The sequence below is a fragment of the Bubalus bubalis genome, chromosome 23, assembly GCF_019923935.1.
Source record: "Bubalus bubalis isolate 160015118507 breed Murrah chromosome 23, NDDB_SH_1, whole genome shotgun sequence".
NCBI lineage: Eukaryota > Metazoa > Chordata > Mammalia > Artiodactyla > Bovidae > Bubalus > Bubalus bubalis.
The window spans coordinates 9,993,418-10,006,604 of NC_059179.1; the positions used below are offsets into that span (position 1 = coordinate 9,993,418).

Genomic DNA, 13,187 nt, shown 5'->3' on the forward strand with positions numbered 1-13,187 from the left:
CAGCTTCTTATGTGCACAAACCAAAAAATCATGGACTTTGTCCTAGTCCTGGACTCTTCTCTTCTTACCTTACCCAGTCTAAACATTACTTCCTCTTGGAGGATTCCTTAACCTCCAAATACCTTTCCCATAGAATCCTATCCTGCCCTATCCCAATCCTGTGTGAGAGTGGCCTGGGTATTTATCTCCCCAACATCCCTGCCATCTTGGTTCTGAACAGGTGCTGTGTAATTTTGTTTACAGATTGTTAGAATGGAAACAAGAAACCCAGAAGATAGAAGAGGCAGGTTGTAAAAACTGTCAGACCACAGTTTTGCTTAGGGGCAAGGTCAGTAACTCTTGAAACCCTCTGGCATTTGCTTGGGGAGGTGGACCCCACCTCAGAGTTTGTGCCACCAGTCCTTATACATTTCCTTCCTCTTGACCCTCATTGCTCTGAGATCTGTGTTCGGACTCTCCCTAAATGTTTCCTTTGAGTCAGGGATCTAGGGCCCAACAGAGGGTATGAGCTATTAGAAAGGACATGCAAATGAATAGACCACAAGGCAACGTGCTTGATGGCAATTAGATAGTTGAGAAAAAGTGACAATCGGAGTTCAGAGAGGGACTTGGCCCTAAATTCAGGAGGGATTTAGGAAGTTCCATTTGAGCTGGCTCTTAAGAGAGGAAGAAGACATTTTTTTCAAGTTTAAAGAGGTAGTGGTCACTGGATGGTAGTGGTGGGGGAGGGGCAGTGATGGTGGTGGAGGGAGGTTGGTTTTGAATGGAAATGGTGGTGAGTGGTGGTGGGTGGTGGTGAACAAGATGATGGTGCTGGTGGTTGAGGTCACTGTGGTAATGCTAGTGGCCATGGTTAGTACAGTACATTCTAGATGGAGACCACAGCATGCCCGGGTCACGGAAGACCTCATTAAGTTTCCAAACCTGGAGATGCTCACTTTGGTAGGGAGGCTGAAGGTAAAATGGATCAGCAGATGGGAGCCAGAGATAAGGGAGAGATCAAGACAGGTCCATGATGGATCCTTGTGTTAAAAGTTGAAGTAGATGATGGATTTGGTCTGTGGCAAGAGACCTGGCAGCATCCGTGGTGAGGGTGAGATCTCCTGTCATAACTGCCTCTCATTTTTATGATCATCTAAGCCAAGAGAAAAACTTCAAAGGAGGCATAGAACATGTACAAATCCACTTCTTAACCCCAGCATCCTAGAGAAGGAAGGAATGTCCCCTTTCAAGAAGAATATTGGAATCACTTGAGAAAGTTGCTTAGGGATCTCATTCATGTATTCGTGCTTATCTACTCAATCAGTGACTAGTTCTTTACTTATTCAAAAAACTTTTATCAAGTGCCTGCAGAGTTCAATGCCTAGGATTTGATGGTCCAAAAGGACAGTAAGCTACCTCCCCAGCCCACCAGGACATTACAATCCAGTGGACACACAGGAGGTGGGGTTGTGGGGAACACACAAGTCTGAAAGTCAGAAGTCCTGTGTGCTGTCTCTGACTTTGCAGACCAGCACTTGTTCATTCACCACTTTCTTCCTGTCCAAGGTTCATAGATTGCTGATGGAGAATGCACAGATATGTGGAATAGCTCTTGCTCTAAGGAGCAAGAAGTTTACAACCCAGGGAAGAAGCTTCCCCAGACCACTTCCCTCTTCATCTGTATTATTTATGTGTCTGTGCATGAGTGAATGTGGAAGCGTTGACCCGATGAATTTGAAGGTCTTTACAAATTTAATATTTTATGACACAAAGACCCAAGATTTATAGAGAGCACTTGGATTATAAATAAACCCGAGGTTTATGCTAACTTTGCTAGCTGCTCTAAAAATTAATTTCAGATGCTTCCGCTCACCCCTCACATACAGAGTCAGTAATCTAGGGTCCTTGTAAAAGGCTTATGATGGATTTGTGAGGGGCTGTTGGTGGGTGTTCAAACCCAAGTGCAGGTCGTGGGACCGTCCAAGGGAATTTCGGGACCCTGGAGGGCGTGGCTGGGGACGTAGTCATCTAATGAAAGACCCAGTTGTTCTCTCTTCATGCTGGGGACTGTGGTCTGAGTGACTGTGGGAACTTAAACTTTCTGTCTTTCCGTGTAACCGAAATTTCAGCCCCCAAGTGTGTCCAAAGTGACATTCCTGACAGCATATGTAGCCTGGCTCTCTCCTAATGTCTGTTTTTCTTACTCTCAGAAGAAGAAACGGCCTAAACGATCCTCACGGGCCAACAGTTGAAAAAAATATTTGTTTTGGTTTGCTGAGCACTTTCCCTATTAAAGCATGGACATTTTGAGGGGAAGGGAGATCCCCATTGTGTGGGCTTGATTCATTTACGCCTAACAGATCAATTGTTTCGAGGGGAGACTTTATGTCCCAGAGGCTATAGAAAGCTTTACTGCCCCTTTTCCTTTCAAACAGGAAGTTGCATTTTGCTAAAAGTAAACAAATGTGAACCCGGGAAGGTTTGTTTAGTTTCTGACGCTGACTTCAGAACCTGAGAATGGAGTCTGTGCTTGGCAAAAATGTCTTCTCTGAGATCTCTCTGGGCCAAAATGTTCTCTGCTCGGGACCTGGCCTTTGCGCTCTGATAAACATCCTCCTCTCACCAGCCCCCAGAAATTCACTGCCAAAGTCCCTTGGGAGCTTTGCTAACTTATCAGGGACATGCTAAAGCTGATGGCAACTTGGAAACCAGTTTTCAGCGGGATGTAGCTTTCTGAAGAGGGGCCACTTTCCGGAAATGGCCTGAGGTTTGGAAATCTCAAAGGATGTGAATGCAGTCAATATCCTAGGTATTTACATCATGGGCTAGCCTTTCTGGGTGAAGAAGCTTCTGGAAGAGTGACTGTTTCCACTCAGCTAACATGGCAGTGCTAGCCCCTGGATGAAAAAGTGAAAGTGTCAGTCATTCAGTCCTGTCTGACTCTTTGCGACGCCATAGACTGTAACCCGCCAGGCTCCTCTGTCCATGCAATTCTCCAGGCAAGAATACTGGAATGTGTAGCCATTCCCTTCTCTAGGGGATCTTCACCACTGAGGGATCAAACCCAGGTCTCCTGTACCGCAAGCAGACTCTTTACCGTCTGAGCCCCCAGAGAAGCCCTGTACAGGAGTGAGTTAATAAACTCTTCACATAAGCCCCAGGAGAAAGGCACTGTGATTATTTGCAGTTCACAGAAGAGAGAAGTAAGGCTTAGAAAAGGTAAGAGGAAACACAGGTAGTCAAATCAGGGAGCCCTTGGGTCTTTCTGCCTTCTGGTTTGGAGATGTTAAATAGTTTATGATCAATATCTGAACTCCAGAAAGTTACAAAAGATTTTGGGGAGAGCAATGTGATTCAGGTAAAGAGTCCTGTGAGACACTTTGCTATTGCAGGCCAAAGAGCTGAGTAAGTAGCATTTACAGTTTTTAATGAGTATGTTTGACATTGAACCTATCTTGTTCTGGGAGGGGTTTAAATCAGCTGATAAAAGCAAAGGCAATGTCAAAAATAGGGCAATAGGTTAGATAGTGAGTCTGTGATGATTCTCAGAGGAGGTGTATGGTTTACCCTCGAAGAATGAGTGGGAATTAGATAAGGAAGGAAGCTTTCAAATTTGGGGACTCAGAAGTGACTCTTTTTTAGGGGACTTAGAGTAGAAGCTACTTAATGAAAACATTTTTAGTGTACATGACGGCCTTCCTTGGGTCTTGATATTATACTCTCTGAACGCTTATATGTTTGAGAGATATTTTATCCACCTAAACATACAAAGAAACATTTGGTCTGTGAAGTGATCTGTCACTGAGAGGCAGCGGCAAAGCTAGATGACCAGAGATTCCCCCTCTCCCACCTCCCCATTCCATCAGGAACCAATTCTCTTACATCCTAATAGCATCAGGTTTGTCAGGGCTCTGAAAACAGGTTATTGCTTAACTGTGTTTCTTTATGGTACTTTACAGACATCAGCATTAATGCTCACTACTGTTCTCAGATGCTAAGTCAGATTTGGCCCATTTCACACCTGAGAAAACTGAGACTGAAACAGAAAGAACTTTGCCCAAGGTCATACAAGTTTTTGATGGTGGAATCAGCTAACTGATGGAAAAAACAGGTCTGATGCCAAAAAAGCCCATGTTCTTTGCATTATACCACATAGCCATCTTAGAACAGAACGAAGACTCCCCTGGTGGTTTTTAGCTAGTATTCTGGATTTGCTTAAAATCCTTATGAGATGTTAACAGCGTTAAGTCCTGTGGTGTATGGGACACCTGAGCACTTCTGCACTTTCTTTTATTCAAGCTAATAGGGACACAGACCTCTGGCTTCCCCTGTAGAAACCCCCTTTTGAAGTATCTCTGCTTTCTTCATTCAGAAGAACAGATCAGCATCTCTCATGCAAGGCCTGGCTCCATGCCCATCTCACTTTTGCAATGAGTTTAGCAACATCTGCTTTGCCCATTAAAGTGATTTTTCTCTTCCTGGCCCTGAGCCTGTGTGCTTGCTGCAATTGATTACCAGCAATTTCCTTCCCAAACCAGAGGGTTCAGTGAACTCTAAATTGAATTGTTGCTCATGGGTCTCCTTTGGACCAATGCATAAGGCTTACGTGCAAAATGATCAAGCCACTTAGTTCCCGAATCTATAGGCTGACGATTCTGGTTTGACACGGGGGAGGACCTGATAAGTGACATTTCCCATTTTTGCACACAGTGGCCTGAGGCTGTGGTCATCTCTGGGTTTCTCAATTTCAAACCTAAGGTGGTGGAGGGGGGAGGGGGGAGGTCACCTTGCTCACAGCAAAGCTATTGCTGTGTTCACACCCTCCTTTCTTCTTGTCTAGTTGTAGCATCAGTGGCCCCGGAAGTAGCTGCCTGGGATGCTCAGCCAAGAGACATCTGAGAAAAATTCTCTCTAGCTATAGCAGCAAAAATAATGACCTTAGGACAAGATGCATCATTGTATCCTTCTGAAGGCAACTGTGGGTCCCTTTATTTGATTCAAGCAGCTTTTCTCCGTTAAGCAAAGCCCCGAAGGAAGTAGAGCCTGTGTATCTGCTCCACCGCTCCGTTGTGTCTTGGGTCAGTAGATTCCTGATCATCCTTTAAGATGCATTCTGACTCCCCCAACCTCATCACTTTTCATATGCTTTGGTTACCACCCATGATGTTTCATTGCATTTATCTTTGTACCTAGAGGCCTTTTACAGGGCTGGAGCCCCATTCTTCAGTCACCCTGTATTCCCAATAGCTAACACAGGGAGTTGCATATAGTAGGGCCTCGGTCGAAGGCTGAAGTGGGTGATGAATGCTGCTTGCTTTGTGAGAAGTTTTTCAATTGGTACTTTGCTCTGAGGTATTCCTGAAATGTCTCTCCTCCCCCACAGCTGTGGTGGCTTTACAGAAGGATGCTGAGAAATAGTTGGTTGTTTAGAGAAGTGGAACTCAGGAGTCTTCTCCACCTCATAGTCTTGCAAAAATCAGAAGAACCTATTCAGTTCAGTTCAGTCACTCAATCGTGTCTGACTCTTGACCCCATGGACTGCAGCATGCCAGGCCTCCCTGTCCATCACCAACTCCCGGAGTCCACCCAAACCCATGTCCGTTGAGTCGGTGATGCCATCCAACCATCTCATCCTCTGTCATCCCGTTCTCTTCCCGCCGTCAATCTTTCCCAGCATCAGGGTCTTTTCCAATGAGTAAGTTCTTTGCATCAGGTGGCCAAAGTATTGCAGTTTCAGCTTCAACATTAGTCCTTCCAGTGAATATTCAGGACTGATTTCCTTTAGGATGGACTGGTTGGATCTCCTTACTGTCCAAGGGACTCTCAGGAGTCTTCTCCCACACCATAGTTCAAAAGCATCAGTTCTTCAGTGCTCAGGTTGTTAACCCTTGCTAATCAAATTGCTGCTGTTTATTAGAGCAGTTAAAGCTAGATGTCTAAAGTAAGGAAAAGGTAACATAAATGGCTAAAGCCACTAATACCAACTGTTACTTGAAATCATTGTCATTGCGTTTTCTGTTTCTTTGAGAAAACATTCCCCATTTCTACCGCAGGAAACCCACCTGTATCATCAAGTACTTCTGAAATGATTGTTCCTATCTTATTCCTGTGGATCTCTTTCACAAATATCTTTGGCATCAAGATATTTTTGATGCCAAACTATCTAGAGGCTCTTTGTTTTTATTTCTGGAAGAGATCTCATTTATATTATCACCATAATGAGAAGTATTAGTAAGAGCATAGTTTTTCAGAAAGTAAGGCTCAGCTTGAAGCTCTGAGACCCATTCTTGGTTACCAAGGAGATTCTGAGCTGAACCTCCAAAGCTTTGAAGGAATCCAAGGGTTCTTAGCTTCTAGAAGGACCTTTGGTCTTTATTAAACCCCTGCACATTGGCAGATGGCCCTGTAGACCTACTGAGGAAATGGACTACTGAACTTCAAGGGACACTTAGCTGGGCTGCATGTGAAGACTGGTTGTTAGGGAAAGGACATTTAGCATTTTATTTCCTTTTTGTTTTTTGGCTTTGAGAATCTAACCGAGGAATGGCTGGGAAAATGTTCCAGCTGCCTCCTCTTGCTCTTTGCAAGCCACTGATCAGGTGCGGTTCTACCTAGTGCTCCTCCCCGCTCAAGTCCCACAGCAGAGAGGGCGGGTCCTCGGCCCCCCATGTGGGCTGTGCTGAGTCATGCTCTTTCAGTTCTGCTGCCAGTCGCCCCACCAGCTGGGATGTAACACACGTTCTTCCCCTTTCCAGAGTTTCTGGCTCAATTTGAACAAGACTTTTCTAACAGAAACGGATCACCTTAATCCAACTACTCAAGTCCTTGCTTAGTCCAGGGTTTGAGACTGAACAAATCCTTAGGGATAGGAATGTGCTATGATTTACCCAGTGCTAACTAAACCTCCTCAACAATCGGATCACCACCTTTGCCACCCAAATGGCAGTTCATCATATGAATGCTTATCATGGGTCTAGCACTGTGTAAGCCCTTAACATGCTTGATGTGTTATCCTCATGTAGTTGCATGAAGTGGGGTTTATGCTCCCAGTTTACAAATGAGGAAATGAAGGCTCTGAGAGTTCAATTTTTTAAAGCAGTAAGTATTTGTTAAGAATATTGGGCGCTATGCTAGGTGCTGGGGATAGAGTGGTAAATGAAATAAACACAGCCCTTCCTTTAGGAAGTTCACATTTAGCTAGTAAGGGCAACATAGCCAAGGCTGGAGTCTTCATAGGCCTGATTCGAAAGCTTGCCTTAAAACCTATGTACAACTCCTCACAGTCTAAGGCATCCCTTGGGGACACTTCTGAAAACTCAGCATGGCTACTGGGAAGGTAGATCCTGAACTGAGTTTATCCTCCTAACATTGCACCACCATGAAGTGTGAGCTCACTTGGACAAGGATCATATCTGTCTTCCTGTGGGCACACAGTTGTCCTGGAATAAGTTTGTGTTGGATGAATGAGGATCAGTTCTCACACTTGGGATTTTGGTTTTCTGCCTGAGGACGGCCCCCCTAGGCTCAGTGAAAGCACATTAAAGCTCATGTGCTGTAACAGGTGACAGAGGAAGTCTTTGAGCCCTTTACGTGTAGTGGGTTTAATTCTTCTTTTCTGTACATTTTCACACGCCCCCACACTTCCTGCTCTTTCCTAGGCCTGGAAGCGGAAGTATTGAAATACTGAAACAAACCGTTCTTATGGTTTTTAGAGACTGGTTGAAACCAGGAAGGATGGGAAGTCAGAAGGCCGGCTCTCTCTGGGTTCTCTCTGTCCAGGAGACAAGCTGGGTCTTCGGCCCTTGACCACATTTCTATTCCTCCTGTGAGCTAGTTGGACTCAGCAAGATTAGTCAACAACTTGATCTTAGCTGCAGCTTCACTGTTCAATGACAGGTCTATTACCATTCTTTTGATTTCATTTTTTCATCCGTAAGTGAAAGGAGAGGTCTTTAGCTGGAGACAATGCTGATATTGATTTCTTGATTATAGATTTATGAACACAGTGACTTATTTATCCAACAAATGTTTACCATGTACCTCTTATACGTCTCCCATGAGGAGCCCTCATAGAGCTTACTTTCCAATGGAATGTGTTTTGTTGTAAACGAAACAAACAAAATATGTGTTATGTGAAAAGACAAAGTGCTGTGGAGGAAACTAAAAGAGAGGAGGGGGTTGAGGAGTGTATGGTTGGGAGTCCTGCAGTGTTAAGTCGGGTTATTAGGGGAAAAAAGTAATATTTGAATGAAGATCTGAAGCAGTTGAGGGAGAAAGCCACATGGCTATGGGAAAAGCGGATTCTAGAAAGAGAAAACAAGTGCAAATGTCCTGAGGCTGGATGCTGCCTGGTGTGCCCCACAAACAGCAAGGTGGCCAGTATGACTGGAGCAAAGTTGGCAAGGAGAAGAGTAGAAAGAGAGACAGTCAGAGTGGAAATGGGGTCAGATTGTGATGAAAACTTGAAGAACAGGGCAAGTCTTTAGGATGGCTTATGAGTAAGAAGAGCCTCCAAAAGGTTTTGAACAGAGAAGGAACATGATCTGATCAAGTGATGTTGAATTAGCAATTTTTGCAGAAGCCCTGGCACTTCCTACTGTCTGGCCTGTGCATGGGTAGCAAGGGACAAAAAATTTGAGATTTGGCTGAGTCTCCTGACCCTCTGTGACAAGGTATCACCCCCATTTTAGCTGAGGCCAAGGAGACTCAGAGAGTTTGAGTGACTTCCTCACCTGTTAGCCTCCTAGTAGTGGAGGAAGCAGGCCAGGCAGGCAGCAGCATTTCTGCATGCCCTATGGCTGCATCCTTCTGGAGGCTCTAGGGTCGAACTTGTGTCCTTGCCTTTTCCAGTATCTATAGGCTGCCCAAGTTCCTCCATCTCCAAAACCAGCCACATCACATCTCCATGACCTTGTCTCTGTCCTCAGTCTCTCTCTCTCTGATCCCAGTTGGGAAAAAGAAGTGGTTTTCCTCCATGGCTCAGAGGATAAAGAATCTGCCTGCAGTGCAGGAGATGTGGGTTCTATGCCTGGGTCAGGAAGATCTCTTGGGGGAGGAAATAGCAACCCACTCCAGTATTCTTGGCTGGGAAATCCCATGGACAGAGGAGCCTGGCTGGCTACAGTCCATAGATTTGCAGAGTCAGACACAACTGAGCACTGAGCAGCGGTCCACTTTTTAGGACTCAAGTGTAAGGTTGGGCCCACGTGGCTAATCCAAGATATTCTTCCCTACTCAGGGTCTGTAACTTTAATCATATCTGCAAAATTTGTTTCAAATATATATGTGTGTTATAATACATATATAAGTATTATATATATTGAAGTTGTAGGCCAAAGCAAACACCTGTAAGTGATATAACAGACAGATAAATGCCTTTGGGGACCACATTAGCATCAAGAGAGAAGGGTGTTCAGGAGAAAAGACAACAGGTGGTGGTGAAAAGAATAGAAGACCAAGAAGATGATCCTTATTTTGGAAAAGAAAAATAGGTGGTTTGCTATCTGCACATTCACACACGCAAATCCAAACACAGCAAAAAATCAAGATTAAGCAGATGAAATGGCAATGGTTCATTATATGTAATATATGTATTATTTATAGAACATGTTTTATATATTATAGATATATAGTCATATATTTATACATACATAATGTGTAAGATAGTATTATATAATATTAATATATTTATTATAATATAATTAGTGAATTATTAATATATATCAGAAGAATAGGAGGGGTCCAGTTATCTAGTTAGATCTTCCCTATTCAGCTCTCTACCTATAATCAATTTCCAGGCCCTAGACAGTTTTTCTGAAAAGTCATTATTTTGGCCCTCCAAACTTACATTTTATTACATGTCTACTAGTCAATCACAGTAACTAGGGCTGGGGTGACAACAGCTTCTTCTTCCAGTCCCTTTACAGGTCTAGTTTCCTCTAGTGCAGATCTGGTCATGTTTTAAACTCTCCCATTATCCCCGATACTATTTCCACTAAACAAAGTACAATGTCTGCTCTTCAAGACCTGTTTTACCCTAACCCCATCTCATCCTAAAAGATGTCCTTTTCATTATAGGGGACTGAAATGCAAAAGTAGGAAATCAAGAAATACCTGGAGTAACAGGCATATTTGGTCTTGGAGTACAAAATGAAACAGGGCAAAGTCTAACAGAGTTTTGCCAAGAGAACACACTGGTCATAGCAAACACCCTCTTCCAATAACACAAGAGAAGACTCTACACATGGACATTACCAGACAGTCAATATAAAAATCAGACTGATTATATTCTTTGCAGCCAAAGATGGAGAAGCTCTATACTGTCAGCAAAAACAAGACCGGGAGCTGATGGTGGCTCAGGTCATGAACTCCTTATTGCTAAATTCAGACTTAAATAGAAAAAAGTAGGGAAAACTATTATACCATTCAGATATGACCTAAATCAAATCCCTTACAGTAGAAGTGAGAAGTAGATTCAAGGGATTAGATCTGATAGAGTGCCTGAAGAACTATGGACGGAGGTTCGAGACATTGTACAGGAGGCAGTGATCAAGACCATCCTCAAGAAAAAGAAATGCAAAAAGGTAAAATGGTTGTCTGAGGAGGCCTTACAAATAGCTATGAAAAGAAGAGAAGCAAAAGGCAAAGGAGAAAAGGAAAGATATACCTATTTGAATGCAGAGTTCCAAAGAATAGCAAGGAGAGATAAGAAAGCCTTCCTCAGTGATCAATGCAAAGAAATAGGGGAAAACAATAGAATGGGAAAGACTAGAGATCTCATCAAGAAAATCAGAAATACCGAGGGAACTTTTCATGCAAAGATGGGCACAATAAAGGACAGAAATAGTATGGACCTAACAGAAGCAGAAGATATTAAGAAGAGGTGTCAAGAATACAGAGAAGAACTGTACAAAAAGGATCTTCACGACCCATATAATCAAGATGGTGTGATCACTCACCTAGAGCCAGACATCCTGGAATGTGAAGTCAAATGGGCCTTAGGAAGCATCACTACGAACAAAGCTAGTGGAGGTGATGGAATTCAGTGGAGCTATTTCAAATCCTGGAAGATGATGCTGTGAAAGTGCTGCATTCAATATGCCAGCAAATTTGGAAAACTCAGCAGTGACCACAGGACTGGAAAAGGTCAGTTTTCGTTCCAATCCCAAAGAAAGGCAATACCAAAGAATGCTCAAACTTAAGCACAATTGCACTCGTCTCACACACTAGTAAAGTAATGCTCAAAATTCTCCAAGTCAGGCTTCAGCAACACGTGAACTGTGAACTTCCAGATGTTCAAGCTGGATTTGGAAAAGGCAGAGGAAACAGAGATTAAATTTCCAACATCCATTGGATGTTTCAATGATCCGTCCATCATTGAAAAGCAAAAGAGTTCCGGAAAAACATCTACTTCTGCTTTATTGACTATGCCAGAGCCTTTGTGTGGATCACAATAAACTGTGGAAAATTCTGAAAGAGACCAGAATGACGTGCCTCCTGAGAAATCTGTATGCAGGTCAAGAAGCACAAGTTCAAACTGGACGTGGAACAACAGACTGGTTCCAAATCGGGAAAGAAGTACATCAAGGCCGTATATTGTCACCCTGATTACTTAACTTATATGCGTAGTATATCATGAGAAATCCTGGGCTGGATGAAGCACAAGCTGGAATCAAGATTGCTGGAAGGAATATAAATAACCTCAGATATGCAGATGATACCACCCTTATGGCAGAAAGTGAAGAGGAACTAAAAAGCCTCTTGATGAAAGTGAAAGAGGAGAGTGAAAAAGTTGGCTTAAAGCTCAGCATTCAGAAAACTAAGATCATGGCATCTGTTCTCATCACTTCATGGGAAATAGATGGGGAAACAGTAGAAACAGTGGCTGACTTTATTTTTGGTGGCTCCAAAATCACTGCAGATGGTGACTGCAGCTGTGCAATTAAAAGACGCTTGCTCCTTGGAAGAAAAGTCATGACCAACCTAGGCAGCGTAATAAAAAGCAGAGACATTACTTTGTCAACAAAGGTCCATCTAGTCAAAGCTTTTGTTTTTTCCGTAGTCGTGTATGGATGTGAGAATTGGACTATAAAGAGAGCTGAGCACCAAAGAATTGATGCTTCTGAACTATGGTGTTGGAGAAGATTCTTGAGAGTCCCTTGGACTGCAAGGAGATCCAACCAGTCCATTCTAAAGGAAATCAGTCCTGAATATTCATCTGACGGACTGATGCTGATGCTGAAACTCCAATAGTTTTCCCACCTGATGCCAAGAACTTACTCATTGGAAAAGACCCTGATGATGGGGAAGATTAAAGGTGGGAGGAGAAGGGGATGACAGAGGATGAGATGGCTGGATGGCATCACCAACTCAATGGATATGAGTTTGAGTAAACTCTGTGAATTGGTAATGGACAGGGAAGTCTGGTGTGTTGTAGTCCCTGGGGTCTCAAAGAGTTGGACATGACTGAGCGACTGAACTGAACATCTCATCCTCTGCCTAGTTTGTATTTGACATCTCAGCTAAATAGAAGGGACTTATCATCCTGATACACTTACTAGTCTTCATACCATTGCTCAAGTGTTTCTCCTTCTCTGGAATGTCTCCCCTATCCACCACCCTCTCTTTTTTGGGTCATTGAAATCCTACCCATCTTTTCAGGCTTATCTCAAATTTCCATGAAGTTTTTCTTGACCTTGTCCAACAGGCGTGACTTATCCATCCTTTGAGTACCTCCTATGGGGACTTTGTACCTCCTCTTTGGAGCTTATCCCATTTTACAGTTATTTGTGTGCTCGTCTTTTCTTTCCTACTAAATTATACTCTTTTTAGGCCAGGGACTAGGTCTAACTCTTTGTCAGCTTCCCATGGCGTCAGCACATATGTAGTGCCTTCTGAATGATGGCTAAGCTGTCTGCAAGGGCATATGCAGCCAGAGCAGTACTCTTTACTAGATCCTTGCTTGCTTCATTGTTGCCTGAATGCATGAGGGAGCCAGTGCTCACTGAGGGATAATTCTGACCTCTTCTATTTCTATGGGCCCCATGCATTTTAATTTTCACACACATTATCTCAGGGATTTGAAAAACTCAGTTCTTTGAATTGTTTTTTCACAATCTCTGCTTTTTCTTTGTACCACCTCCACTATGATTTGCTTAATTAAAAAAGTGATTCACTATTTTTACTTAGCCTTGCTTAAGCCATAA

At 43.3% G+C, this 13,187-nt stretch overlaps 1 long non-coding RNA gene across 1 annotated transcript in view; it reads left to right on the forward strand.

Moving 5' to 3' along the window:
• The window catches only part of LOC123331376, a 74,073-nt gene that overhangs the window by 25,052 nt on the left and 35,834 nt on the right, over positions 1-13,187 (forward strand). The gene's annotated exons all lie outside the window — the stretch shown is intronic.